The sequence below is a fragment of the Peromyscus leucopus genome, unplaced genomic scaffold (assembly GCF_004664715.2).
Source record: "Peromyscus leucopus breed LL Stock unplaced genomic scaffold, UCI_PerLeu_2.1 scaffold_113, whole genome shotgun sequence".
Taxonomy (NCBI): domain Eukaryota; kingdom Metazoa; phylum Chordata; class Mammalia; order Rodentia; family Cricetidae; genus Peromyscus; species Peromyscus leucopus.
The window spans coordinates 569,263-584,197 of record NW_023504259.1 but is presented as its reverse complement, the minus strand read 5'-3'; the positions used below and the strand labels follow the sequence as shown (position 1 = coordinate 584,197).

The 14,935-nt window shown below is 43.9% G+C and overlaps 1 pseudogene; it reads right to left on the bottom strand.

Annotated features, from left to right (window-relative positions):
* LOC114685734 overlaps nt 1–14,935 on the bottom strand; it is a 318,181-nt pseudogene that overhangs the window by 239,316 nt on the left and 63,930 nt on the right.

Below are 14,935 nucleotides of genomic sequence, written 5' to 3'. Positions count from 1 at the left end.
AACCATCTGAGCTCAGTAGCACACAACTCTGGGCATGTCTGCAAAGGCATTTCCAGAAATGATTACTGGCATCCAATGTGGGGACATGTATTTCCACATAGGACTTTAAAAAGCTTTTTTTAAAAAAAGTTTCAAACATGCCAACACTGAGCCAGACATGCTTTCCTAGTCCCACAGTCTCTCGGGGGGCTGTGGCATAGAGGGACACAGCTCCCAGCTGCTGCCTGCGGGCTTGAGCCAGCCAGTGCCATGTGCAGAGCCATGGGATGAGCTTAAGGCTTGGCTCACATGGTCAGAGAAGGTTGCAGGAGCGCAGTAAAGTGGTCCAAACCAAGAAAACTTTTAAATGGATACAGAAAAAAATGGGTATAAACAGTCATAGAAAAAATAGTTTAAAAATAATAAAAGTCTTTAAAGAAAGAGTAAAGTAAAAAAAAAAATAAGCCACATAAGGATGGAAAATACACAGGACATCTGGATCCCGTATGGTGCTCTACTGACTTTGGATTTTCTGAATGAAGAGAGAATGGCAGCTGCTGAGAGACGTTGGACTGTGGAAGCGACTGCTGAATTAAACCACCCTATATACTTTAGAGATGTCTCGGTTTCAAAATGGAAGTTGGAAAATATATTGCATTGGGATGGAGGTTATGCTTTTATTTCCACAGGAGATGAAAAGCTATGGATTTCTTCAAATTTAATAGAGATCAGATTTGATCGGGGGAGAATCTTGGCTATAGACATGATGGAAAAACCCCCCAAAATTATAAGACAGATGACATATATGCTGATCCTTCTGCATGGGAACAACTCTAAAACTGGATAAAATATGATAAATCTTATTGGTTAGAGAGTCCTCATGACTTCTATTACATTACACCCTTTCATATGACATGGATGGAGGTTTGGTTATAAAGTTCAAACAAAGTTTTAAAGTTAACAGATGTCTTTTACCTGCTCAAACACAAAACAAAACAAAACAAAATCATCTTTAGCTGGCCTCTATACACTACATACAAGCAGTGTGTGTGTGTGTGTGTGTGTGTGTGTGTGTGTGTGTGTGTGTGTATTTCAAGAAATAAGAAATTCAAGTAATTCAAGTAAGAAAAAAATTCAAGTGCACATGTATGTGTATGTGCAGATATATATGTTACCTTTAAAAGTTTGTGTGTTTTCAGAACAAAGGTCCAGAAACCAATGATGACAAGGAGTCAAAGAGATCCAGCCTCTCAGAATGCCTCTGTTGCAGTTTCCACAAAATTCTGCCTCCAGAACAACTTCAGCACTGCTAGATAAGATGATCCAGCCTCATGAACTACTCCAGCCAGGACTTCAGATAAACCCTACACTTTCCCATTACACAGAGACTGGACAAAATGATACAGCTAGCTTTTCCAGGACTTGATCATTATCTCAACTTTCTCAGGGTCCCCTAGAGATGCCACTGTCCCAGACAACAGGAAGCAGTCTAGAGAACACAACACCATGTTCCCAAGAGGGAGGGTGGATGGTTTTTGGTCATTCAATGGATTATGGATGTTTATCATCATTTAGGGAGGTTAGTTACAAGTTGGTCACCATCAGGAGAGAAGCTGAACAAAGGAGATTAGATTCAGAGATCTCATTCTGAAGGAAAGTTCTTCAATGCCCTTCATCCTTCTTTGAAGTAGATTGGTGCCGCCAGGAGTAAACGTGTCTCACTGTCATGAAAAGCCTTATGTTATTAAAACATCTTAAATGCTATATTCACTAGATCTCTGGAGTTTTTGAAGACCACTCATCTATCTAAAATATATCTCTGTTTGACCTTGAAAAAAACCTAATACAGCCACAAATTTGATTGTTATAGATAGCTAACTATTAACTTGCATTTCTTAGTATCCTAAATAGCTTTTTGTTTTGTTGTTTGGTTTTTTTTTTTTTTTTTTTTGTTTTTTGAGACAGGGTTTCTCTGTGTAGCTTTGCACCTTTTCTGGATCTCGCTCTGTAGACCAGGCTGGCCTCAAACTCACAAAGATCCAACTGCCTCTGCCTCCCGAAGGCTGGGATTAAAGGCGTGTGCCACCACCGCCTGGCCCTAAATAGCTTTCAAGGACTAGAATTTTACATTACATTTTAAAATGAGCTGCATAGGGGAAGTGTTATGGAATATTTGTGGTGATATTGTATTCTCCAATATATCGTGCACCCTAACAAACTTATCTGGGGTCAGAGAACAGAACAGCCACTAGACAGACATAGGGTCCAGAAAATGGTGGCACTCACACCTTTAATCCTAGCATTCTGGAGCAGAGATCCATCTGGGTCTCTGTGAGTTCAAAGCCACACTGGAAACCGCCAGGCATGGTGACACACGCCTTTAATCCCAGGCAGTGGTGGCAGGAAACAGAAAAGCATATAAAGCATGAGGACCAGGAACAAGAGCCTGGTTAAGCTTTTAGGCATTTGAGCAGCAATTCATTCTGGATGAGGACTCAGAGGCTTCCAGTCTGAGGAAACAGAATCAGCTGAGGAATTGGCAAGGTGAGGCTGTGGCTTGTTCTGCTTCTCCGATCTTCCAGCATTCACCCCAATACCTGGCTCTGGGTTTGTTTTTATTAATAAGACCCTCTAACAATTCATGCCACAAATATTTGTTTATACTGTAGAAATGTATCTCTGCCAGTAGCTAGGCAAGAGAGACAGGCAGGCAGGGCTTCCAGGCAGAGAGAGAAAACTCAAATCTAGGCGTGCGAGGGATGCCAGAGAGATGCAAAGCAAGTGGGATACACAGAATGGGATAGAGGTAAAAGCCACGTGGTAGAACATAGATTAATAAAAATGTAGACTAATTTAAGTTAGAAGAGCTAGTTGAAAACAAGCCTAGGCTAAAGGCCAAGCTTTCATAATCAATAAGAAGTCTCAGTGTCATTATTTGGGAGCTGGCTTGGTGGGACAGAGAAAGACTCACTACATATTACATCACAAGGCTCTGATCTAACTGGTGCGTAGATTCCTTGATGGAGCCACAAGAGGACAGTGTTCTTAGAGGTGGTGAAATGGAGATGTGGCCTACCTGGATGAAGCAGGTTACTGGGGGTATAAATGTGGTCTACATCTTCCCCTAGATGCTTCCTGTATTCTTTTTTCTCTTCTTCTTGCCTGCTCTGATGTGACCCACTTTGCCATGCCCTCTCACCCCATGCTAGCCTGACACCTGTGCAGCCAAAAGCCAGAATACAAAGCCATCTTTCCTTCAGTTCTTTCAATCAGGCAGTAGGTAAGTGACTAACGGAATAGGGGAAACTGGCCTCTCCATGCTGACAGCATCCACGGGGCATGAGCTCAGGAATTACACGGATGTTGGTGACAAAGAAGGTAAAAACAAAGGGAGCGCCCTTGAATCCCAGGTCTCCTATTCCTCATATAGAGGATACTTCCCTGGAGTCCAAGTCTGGCCTCTCAGTCCATCTTCTGAAAATCCAGCTTTTTCATAAGAAATTCTCCTGTCTCCTATAGCTAGCTCAAAATGATCTCACTACTTAAACCCAAGGGAACCATTTTTCACACAGATAGAACAAAAACAGAACACACCAGCTCTCCAAAGTAAAAGAAAGTCCAAAGTCATATGTCAACAAAAGCAATAAACACTTGAGGAGGCTGCTTACTTTATACACATACAGAACCACATTTTATATATCTGAGAAGCTATGGTTGAAACTCTTTCTGTATAAGGCCAGACTCCTATCCCCTTATTTGCCATTCCTCTTCAGATGCTGGCCTCCCATGAGAGTCGACAAGGATGCTGTGCAGTGATGTTTCGGTTTCTTTTATTATAGTCTGGAGACAGTCTGAGTGTGTACCACTTCACCCAGCCAGGCTACGCTGAAATTTTAATCTCCACTGTGAGGGATTTAAGACTGGTGTTTAAAGGAGGGGCCTGTGGTAGATGATCTGAACCAGATCGGATCATCAGGCCATCAGCGCAATGCCCATGACTGAATACTGATAGCTTTATAAAGGAGGTGGGAAGAATGGATGGGAAGAAGGAAAGAGACAGGCAAACAGACACCAGAGGGGGGTACAGATGCGTGTGTGTGTGTGTGTGTGTGTGTGTGTGTGTGGTGTGTGTGTGTGTGTGTTTTTCTTGTTGGTTGCTATGCTGTATGTCCTGTACACCTCAGGACTCTTGAACAGCAAAAAGGCCATTACCATATGTGGGGCCTCGGCCTTTTAGTCTCAGAACTGTGAGCCAAAATAAATTTCTTTCCTTTAGAGAGTTACTCATCCTCAGACATGTTGTTAGAATAGCGGCAAAACAGACCAAGGCTGTTTTAGACCATGAACTCTTTGGTGGCAGGGATAATATTTTATTCACTTAACCAACAATATTAATTTGAGCACCTATGAGCTACCAGGAAGATGGCCGAACATCTTCAAGTAAGGAACAAAGCAGAAAAGGGCCCTGACTTCACTGCATTTATTCTGATGGACAGAAAGATGAAAAGCTAAGATGCATTTCTAACCCTCCACACATGTCACAAAGAGAGAAAGCCTGGGAGTCTGTGTCTGCAGGTCAGGTATGCTTCTCTTCTTGTTGACAGTCAGAAAGATCGCTGGGCCTGGGTCTGTGAGCAGGAAAAACATCCCAGGTAGAGGGATCAAAGTCAGAGCCCTTGCGGTGAGTAGGTATACATCAGAAACACCACAGGGTCTGGTCTACTGAGTGGAGGGGCCTGGGGCCTGCAGGGCAGCATCTGGAGCCTGGAACCAGGCTGGAACAGAGTGGTTTATGGAAACCCAGATGTCAGGAGAGGCACAGGCAAGAGCATGAAAGAGATCAAGGGAATCTTGAAAGCAGAGAGACAAAGGCTGACACTGACTTATCACTGCTCACAAGGCACTGCCAGATTGTGACCCCCACTCCCATCACTGTGGACCCTCAGGACAGGGCTCCTGCCAGACAGGGTCATCTCCTGAGTCCTTGAAGCCTAGCCCCCTGGCCAGGGGATACTGTGAACAGTTTCCTCAGACCACATACTTAACCCCCCCTTCTTTTTAACAGACTTCTTTTTGGTTCAAAGCAGGAATTCCAGGTTGGAAAAGCAGGAGGGGAAAATAGCTGCATTCCCATCAATCAGGAAATCTTGTTTCTCTTTTTAAAATATTGTATCTGAGACAGCAGATCAGGGAGAAATGTGAATCTCCTGATAATGAGGAAACAAACTGAAGAAAACAGCAAGACGACAGGACATAAAACAAAGCCAGAGACAGGTAGTTCGCATCCAGCTCCAGGCTCCCAGTGAGCACATTCCCTTGTATTTCACATTAACATTCTATTAACATTTCATGAGTGCATCAATATTTAATGAGGATGTGATCCGCATACACTAGGTAGAGTTACTGCAGCCAATAAATGTTCAGGAAACATTTCCAAGGCACAGTTTATTAGCAGGCACTAAATTAAGTAGTAATTTAAGTAATCAATATGTAAATCACTTAGAGAAGCCCTTCTCTTTATTTTCTAATGCATTCTCTATCTTCTCATATTTACCTGCCCAAAGAAAAACAAACCTTCATTCCTGACTCTTGCAGTCAAGACAGGCACAGTATTGAAAGGTCCTTGTTCAAGTGTTAAGGTGGAAAATTTTACAGGAATAATTTAGAAGTTATTATTTCAACCATTACTAATGAGGTTTTACCATAGTGAGAGATCCTACAGGGAAGTAGCTTTTACTTTTTAAACATACTTATATAACTACATCCAACTTCAATATTTTGAAATAAGTCGTGTCTACCTGAGCCAGTTAGAAAAGCTCCATTTGGAAATATCAATGCATACTTTTAAATCTTTATTTTCTCCTTTACTGTTAAATTATACTCTGGGACTGGGTCTTAGTTAGGGTTTCTATTGCTATGATGAAATACCATGGGAGGAAAGGGTTTATTTTGCTTATTCTTTCTTAGTACCGTTTGTCATCAAAGGTAGTCAGGACAGGAACTGGAGCAGGAGAGGACCCTGGAAGCAGGAGCGGATGCAGAGGCCACGGAGGGGTGGGGGTGGAGGGTTGGGGGTGCTGTTTACCAAACTTGTCCCTCATGGCTTGCTTTTTATAGCACCAAAGCTCATCAGCCCAGGTGTGGCACCACCCACAATAGGCTGGGCCTTCTCATGTCAATCACTAGGGACACATTAGCCAGGTATGGTGTCGCACACCTTTGAATCCCAGAACTTGGGAGGTATGGGTGGGCAAATCTCTAAGTTCAAGGCTAGCCTGGTCTACAGAGGGAGCTCCTGCCAGGCCTACACAGAGAAACCCTGTCTGGAAAAACAAATAAAACAAAACAAACCCGCGACTGGAGTCTCAGGGAGGTACGAGCTCAGTTGAAGTTCCTTTCTCTCAAACAACTCTAGCCTCTGTCAAACTGACTTAAAACTGGAAGGCACTGGATTCCCTAGAGCTGGAATTGTAGGAAGCTGTGAGGCACCTAATGTGGATGCTGGGAATTGAACTCAGGTCTTCTGTAAGAGCAGTAATTTGCTCCTGTGAATGAAATCTTAAAAATCACAACTAGCGACTATCTTAGAATATGTCACATACCAAAATAAGTTATAACCGTTGGCATGTTTTACAAAATAAGAACACCAGACACCGGTGTAAATATTAAATGAACTTTATAAAGTATATAATATTTTGTAGTCCACAGACTGTCTTTACCTATTGTCTATCAGCTGATCCCCAACATGTCCACAGGACTAATGAGGAACATATTAACTAATATTTTCCTTTCAAGACTGTTGGGATAACAGCAAGAAAATGTGACTTCCCTGATCATAGCTAGCCTTTGTCTAGCCTGAAGTTCAATTTTTAAAAACGTTAGCTGGGTATAGTAGTACACACTGCCTGTAATGTCAGCACTCAGAAGCCTTTAGGCAGGGGGATTTTGAGTTCAAAGCCTGCCTGGGCTACATTGTTAGACACTATCTCAAACAACAACAATTTTTTTCTTTTTAATCTTCCATTACCAAGTATCTCCCAGACCCAGAAGAGTATACACTGGCTTCATACACCTGGCATGAAAGTCAGTGGACTTAGCCCAATTAGGCCAAGGAAGTGTGTGTGTGTGTGTGTGTGTGTGTGTGTGTGTGGTGTGTGTGTGTGTGTGTGTTTCCCTGTACCTCAGTAAAGTAGTTCCAGAAACTCTAGTCCCTCTAAAATAAACACTTCTCACTAATTTGATGTGGTAACCCCACAGATTTCCATACATCCTACACCCCCATGGCATGCTCAGAACACCTGGTTTTTCTAGCTGTTGCAGATGGGGGGGGCCATGTGACTTGGGCCTGACTAAAGGTATTGAATGCTCAGGCCCAGGCAGCGGCACAATTTCTGACAGACAGGATTGCCCACACATGCCCTTTGTTTTTAGAAGCCCTTTGCTGATGAGTACTCGGTGTGCTCTCTCTGATTTCACACTTATTCCCATTTCCACTGAGGCTCTATCCACCGCTGAGTACAATCGGCTCAGTGGTTCTCGAGGCCAGCCCTGGAGCTAGCCTCTTGACTACTAATGTCCCTCTCATCACTGGAGGTTTTTCTCCCACTCTCGATTTTCTTTTGTTGCTTTAATTCTAAGTGAGGGTGTGAGAAGGCTGGGTGCTGTTATCAAGGGCCCTGAGGACAGTGTGGAAGGACTGATCTGCTCTCTCAAAGTCAGTACTGCCCAGTTCTGACAAGGCCAGGACAATGGAGCTGTTACTCACCATGGTGGCTTGCACAAGACACTACACCTCCAAGCTCTACAGATAATCCACCCACTTCTGGGACTGCTGTACCTGGGAAGCACATTGTGGAAGCAGAGTACCTAGAGTCATAGTTCATTCTCTCTCTGTTGCACCCTACCTTCTGATCCCTCTGTGGCCCTTGGCTAACATGTCGTGCAACACTTTTTACCAGCAACTAAACTAAAATCATAACTGCAAAAGATGGCCTCCCTGGTGACAGGCCTCTGGGGACATAAAAGCAAGCCAGAAGCCTCTTGTTCTTTCAGTGGGGGTCTAGAGATCTAGTTGTGTTCTTACTGACTTCCATGGGAAGTGCAGGCTGGGAAGTCCTATTGAAGCAGACACCCACCCAAACATACAAGGTGGAGCAGTACAAAGATGAACAAGGAACCCCAGAACAAGTCCCCTCGTGGCACCCTGCTTCTGGCATTGAAATCCTAATACTAACTATGTAGAGCCACCCTGAAATCATTCACTCTTAGAACCCTTAATGACATGAGAAACACACACACACACACACACACACACACACATAAACACATATACACACACTGTAAAAACCCATTTCTGCCTAGATACAAAATGCCGGTCTCACCCATGATAAACCAAGTAGTAAATTAAAATCCTGATTTGTAGCAATCAGCTTTCACATACTCCAACACAAGAGTCTTTTGCATTAATGACAGAATCAGCAGACACCCTGGATACTTGTTAGAGTATGTCTCCAATACCAGATTCTACAAGGGCAGAGAGGAAGCAACTTTGTCTCCTCTTGAAGACAGTTGGCAGCCAGGCAAGAATATTTTTCCTCCCATCTCCAGTGCAATGATGACTGGTCCCAGAAAGCCAGAGACAATTACTCAAAGCACCAGGCCACCTTATCAAGGCTGTACAAGAGGTTATTTGTGATCATGAATCTTAAGCAACTCACAGGATTGAACAAACACACAAAGTCCTAAAAGAATGGTTTTAAGTGGGCAAACAAGACTCCTGTAATTATAGATGGTATTCAATGCAGGCCAGCACCCCACAGCAAGTCGGAACCATGGCTGCTAGCGCACTGGAGTCACAGGGCCACCTGATCTGCAGGTGAAGAGAGTGAGGCTCCAGTTGTTCGAAAAAAAGCCTTAAGAATCCAGCCAGACAGCCTCAAAAGCTAAGTTTATCTCCCAGGCTTTGTTCTAAGAGCTTGCTTTTATTACTCCTTTCACTCACAGGATACATAGACACCACCCCACTTCACAGATGGGGACACACATAAAGAAATGTTGTTCAAGTTGTCCAAGGTCACACGGTGCAGAAATAAATAGATCCAGCCAGGTACTTAGTTGGCCCAACCCCAGAGGACACATTCTTTGCTAAGGAGTCCTACTATATGTAAAAGGTGAAATACTCAGCAGCCTTGACTGGGAAAGGACTTAACACACAGGGCACTGTGGCCCTGGATGGGAACAAACCTGGGATAACTCCAGACACATTCTACTTCTAACATTGTACATGTTTTCTCATCTGTTATCTCATGGGAAAGTGGGCAGAAATGTCTACCATGAAGGCTTATACAGATTTATGGAAACTAAAAATGAGAGTTGAGATCTTCATGGCCAAAGACCACAGACACGGATGGTGGCGATGGGGACTCTGTACTGCTGTAGCAAGCAGAGGAGCTCTTATTCTGGGTGGTTAACGTTTGCATTTCTGAAACAGTCTTACGGCTCAAGGGCAAAATGGTCTCAAAAGGTAACAGTAAGCAACACACAGCTGCTGTGCACACTATTAACTGCTCTATGGCAAAGCAAGGACTGGGTGAAACAAACACCATCTCTGACTTAGACGGTTCTCTTCAAATTCTTTGAGCATATCTTTAGAACAGTGGTTCATAAACTTCAGTGTGTGCCAAAATCTGCTGGTAGCCTGGTTTAACACAGTGCTGTTTGATGTCCCGAGATCCATGTCCTTGGTCTAGACTAGACCCAAGAAAAATGTGAGTCAAGAAACTAAACAATTAACTTTCTGAGACACTGCTGGGAATAGGGACTATTAGAAGAACATTTAAGAGATTATTTTATTAAGATTTTTAGCACTATAGTCCAAAAGACAAAAACACACAAAACAAAACTTCCCTAAACCTCACTCAATTTACTATTTAAAAAATTTCCAGGCAGCTGCACAGGGCTGAAAGCCTCCAATGTCAGGAGCTGAAACTCAGAAGGTTAGAAACAACCAAGGTAGGAGTGAGTGTAACCGGCAGTGAGGGTGGAGAATTCCCAGCGCAGAGTGTCCAGAGAGTTTAGGAGCTGTATCTGAGGGCAAGAGAACGGTACAACCCAGGAAAAAGGAAGAGGAAGAGAATTCATGAGAGGTCAGATTGGTGAAACAGCAAAAGCAGAAAATACACACAGGGAACTGAGATGAATAACAATCTGGACAAATGAGAAAAATGGAATAAATCCAGTTAATGAGGTAAAATGCATTCAGAACGAAGTTAAGGCAGTTGCACATACCAAGGCATAATAAAGGCCATAAATATAAAATGGCAAGGAATCGACTGGGTAATGGTGTAGTAATTAAAGCCTGGAGGTTCATAATAGACCTCGAATTGAACATTAATCAACCAAAAAGAAACGCTCCCTGCACTGTGCTATAGTGCAACAAAAGCCAGACATGTAGAAACACATGAAGTAATCACACACTCGCTGCTGGCCCTGCTGTGAATAAGCAGGGGAGGGGATAAATAACAGAAGGGATGATGGGATAAGGTGTGTTAACGTGTCCACTGACCCCAACATCTGTGACAGAAGCAAGAAATTGACCCTCTTGACCACCTGGAAGCCTGCGGTAGCAGAGACATTGCTACCCTTCCTCGGAGAGCTGGGCTTCGATGCTTCTAGGTTACTGCATGTGTTGCTGTGCCCAAGGATGGGAACAGGTGTGCTGGGCACCTGTAGGCATCAGAACAGGTTGGTCTCTTTTAAGGAGTGATTTGCTCACTTTGATCTTGCACTAGAATCCCCTGGAAAACTTTTTGAAAGCACCTGTTTCTAGGCTCTATCTCCAGAATTTCATTGATTCTGGTATGGACCTGGGAATCTGTAATCCTGACAAGTCCAGATGAGATGTGCTGCTACTTTGGGTCTAATCTGTGGCTTAAAGTTATTCTCATGGGGTTCAGAGTGTGGCTCAGTAGTGCATTCACTGGCTTAGCATAAATGAGGCCCTGAACTGCCCCCTTGTACTGCAAAAAGGAATAATAAACCAACAAGATAGTCTAAAACCTGCCCTCTAAGTTTCTCTTATTAACAATATTCCTGTTTTTAAAGACATGCAAAGCAAAGAGAACAGATGAAAATAGTACATCTGCCTTTTTTCTATAACTAATATAAAGTATCCTTAAGGAGTGAGAGCCCTGGAGAGAGCACGTGACCTTGTGGCTGTTAGGACTAGGGTAGGTGGAAAACAGCAGCAGCTGCTTAAGGTGGTTTGGGGGAAGTGGTAATGTCCGGGAATCAGAGTTGGTTAGTGTGTAAACACTCCAAATGCATGGCATGCTACGGAATAGTTCATTTTAAGATGCTCAGTTTTTATGGCATGTAGATTCCACCTCAATCTTTAAAAAGACTACTACAAATCAAATGACCGACATGCACAAATTCCCATGTGGTCAGCTTCTTTGGCCCTCACAAGTCTTTGGAATAAGATTCTCATGCACAGATGAGGAAAAAAATTTTTTTGGAAGAAGTTACCTGAAGTTCAGGACTAAGTCACTGTGAGTGACCATAGGTGGCAGTTCAGATGAGTCCTGTAGATATCTACTTTGGGGCATTGTCTCCCTCGTTATATAGTGACTCCATGTAGGTTCCCTCTATACATGTATATAATATATATAGGAAGCTTCTAGTAGTAGATTTCCATATGGTTTTTCATCTCATCCTGTACAAGAATCCCAAAGCTTGTGTATTTCTGCTGAAGAATGGACCCTTGCTACAGTGATTCACTCCTATAGAACCCAGCCTAGATATGGGCCCCTCCTTTAGAAATCACATTAACCCCTCCCCCACACCTCCCCTTAGATATTACCCAAATGACAATTACTCAATAAATCTTTACATGACTTCTTCCTCTAAAACTCTACAATTCTTTATATTTCTTTTCCTAAGGTATTACTCCTATTTTGTCACCCATTGGGACGAGGTTATATGTCTTGGTTTTCCTGGTGGGATCAAGGCCTGATGGGGTTATCTCACCTGTGAATTCCTCACACCTGCAGAGCGGTAGGTATAGTAGGCATTTACTAAAATGGTGACCGTGCAAGCGAGTGGGCAATGGAGAAAACAGTCCTAACCTCTGGTGGGGCTAGCCATGCATGGGTTCAGCAGCCCTGACATCCAGAAGGAACTCCACTGCACTTGATTTCTACGTGATCTCCTCATGACTTGCCATTTCTGTATGGTCACTGTATCTTAGTCACAGTGAGCTTTGGCCATCTTCCTGTCCCCTGCCTTCACAGTCCCTTTCTCTTTTCACCTATGGGTGTGCCTGGGCCGCAGACCTCCGACCTGAGTCTTCGCCATGAGCTGCCTCGGGGCTCCGGTGTCACTTAGCAGGGCACATGTGCACAGACCGGATTCCAAGCTCTGGAGGAAGACATTCTTAGAAGCCACTGGTACTGACCCCTGTGCCTGTTGTGTTCTCAGCGCGATGTCTCCGGGCAGAAGAAGACCTTTACAAGCAGGTCCTAACCTGCCCAAAGCCTCCACTGCACAGGCCTGTTCATGGGTGTTGAGCTCAACTTTTTAAGATTGTAAAGAGATAAACGTTACATAAGGCTGGAATGTGTGGAAATGTCCTAGCTGTGAGTTTCTGGAAAACACTTGGCCAGTGTGTGCTATAAATGGTTACTGTAAACGCTGAGTGGGAAGCAGAACAAGACACTAGATGATGGGAGCCAGCTCCCATGCCAAGAAGGTGTCCCCAACACGTCCCACCTGCTGCCTCCACAGTAGCACCAACCACCCACAAAGGATACCATGGGAATCACAGTGAGTGAGGTTGGGGTAGTCATAATCCGTGAAAAGACACTCAGATACTGATCCCCACCAGGCAGTGAAACTCACTTGCTTCCTAGGAGAAGATGGCCCATGGGCTTTCCTGCCCCTCCACACTCACTGGAGGACTTAGGTATCACAGCCCCGTTTATAGTTGGAAATCATCCCTGTGCCCATTCTGCTTTCCTGGCCTTAAGACTGCCCTTTTTGGTGAAGAGCGAAAACAGTCAAGAAATTCCTAAAGAACTGGGTGAGTGGGGAGAGTTCTCCTAATTCCTCCCTGAAGGATGAGACTCTCTGAAGACCGATGTGCAGGGGAAGAGAGTGCAGCAGACCGAGGTAATGGATACCCGTGGCTTTCCCAGAAAGCACCTGGAGCCACTCAAGTGCCCTCAGGAAAGAACCCAGTAGCTGCAATCTGCCACACACTGGCATTACAGAGAGGCGGTCTTCTTTTGGTTCCTGGGAAGCCCACAAAATTAAGAGTGCAGATATGGAGATAGTAGGGAAGGCAAGCATCAGAGTCCTGTAACAAAATTGCTTCATTTTTTTCAGATCCTTTCTTTAAAACTCACCAAAAATAAATACATTAGAAAACAAACAAACAAAAAACAACCTCTAATGTGGTTAAGCCTGCTACCATGGCCAAGAGGTCATACTGCCTGATGTGCACCTGCTTATAAGCACTGGATATGGGATCTGGTGTGCCCCCAGGCCTGAGGTCAGGACATGCCCCTGCTAACATTCCTCACATTATGCACCTCACCTAATAATAGCAATCTTCCCAGCGGTTACACATTGTTAATGCCTTGCCACTTGCCTCAGCCATGTGACAGTCTCACCTGCTCATCAAGGCAGATTCCTTCTTCCTGCATGAGCAAGGGTCCTGTGGTACAGGAGCATCACAATTAAAAAAACTGAAAATCAGCCAGGCCACTTCCTTGTGGTTGGTAATAGCAAATTTATAGACAGATGCTCTGCAGGTTAATCATGCTTGTCAGCTTGGTCAGAATCAACTAAGAGACAAGCCACTGGGCACGTTAGTGTGGGATTTTCTTACATTAACTAAAGTGGAAACACCTGCCCTACATCTGGGCCACATCCTCCAGGGGCAGTCCAGACAAAACGTCCAAGGGAAACACTTTCTTTGCCTTCTTGTCTTGCTGTCTGGCTCCTCTGTCGTTGCTGTTTCTGCTGCTTCATTTCTTTGCTGGTCAGAAGCCAGCTTCTCTGGGCTTCATGCTTGGACTGAAGATCAGCGGCTCTCCAGGAGTTCTCCAGTCCCTCAGCAGCACACTGGGGCTGCTCAGGCATCCACCAACTTCATGGACTCAGCAACTACCAAGTCTCAGCCTCTCCAGAGTGAATCTAATAATAACCTTCTTTACTATATGTTCATTCTTTGGGTCCTGCTCTAGAGAATCCTGACGAATACAGGTATACATGGGCATCTACCAGGGACCTAGATTCTAAGAGCCCTTGCTACAGAAGAGCACAGGATCAACCAGCTAAACTGAAGTTAGTTACTAACAACATTACATCTGTAACTAAAATTGTGACTCTTGTTTTTAAAAATATATGAGCCGGGCGGTGGTGCGCACGCTTTAATCCAGCACTCGGGAGGCAGAGCCAGGCGGATCTCTGTGAGTTCGAGCCAGCCTGGTCTCCAAAGCGAGTTCCAGGAAAGGCGCAAAGCTACACAGAGAAAACCCTGTCTCGAAAAAACAAAAAAAATAAAAATAAAAAAAAAAAATAAAAAAATAAAAATATATGAAAATACTGCTCATAATTTTGACTATATACTAAATTTTAGAATCTTACGTTGTATCAATGCAGAACAAAATTTGATAAAAAATTAAGGCCAATGTAAAAATAAAATTACCGGGCAATATCACGCACTCCTGGTATAATAGGTCTATTTCACAGTTCTAAGGTAGGGGAGCTATTTTTAACGGATATAATAGGATTGGGGGGGGAATATACCACTTATTATTTTTATAACACCAGTACCAAACCTCTGATTGTCAGGCAGGTTGCTGATACTGGCTGGCCAGTATTACACGGTCACATGAGCACAATTCAGAAATGGAAGTCAGCAGTGAGTCACCAGAATGAGGGCCAGCATATC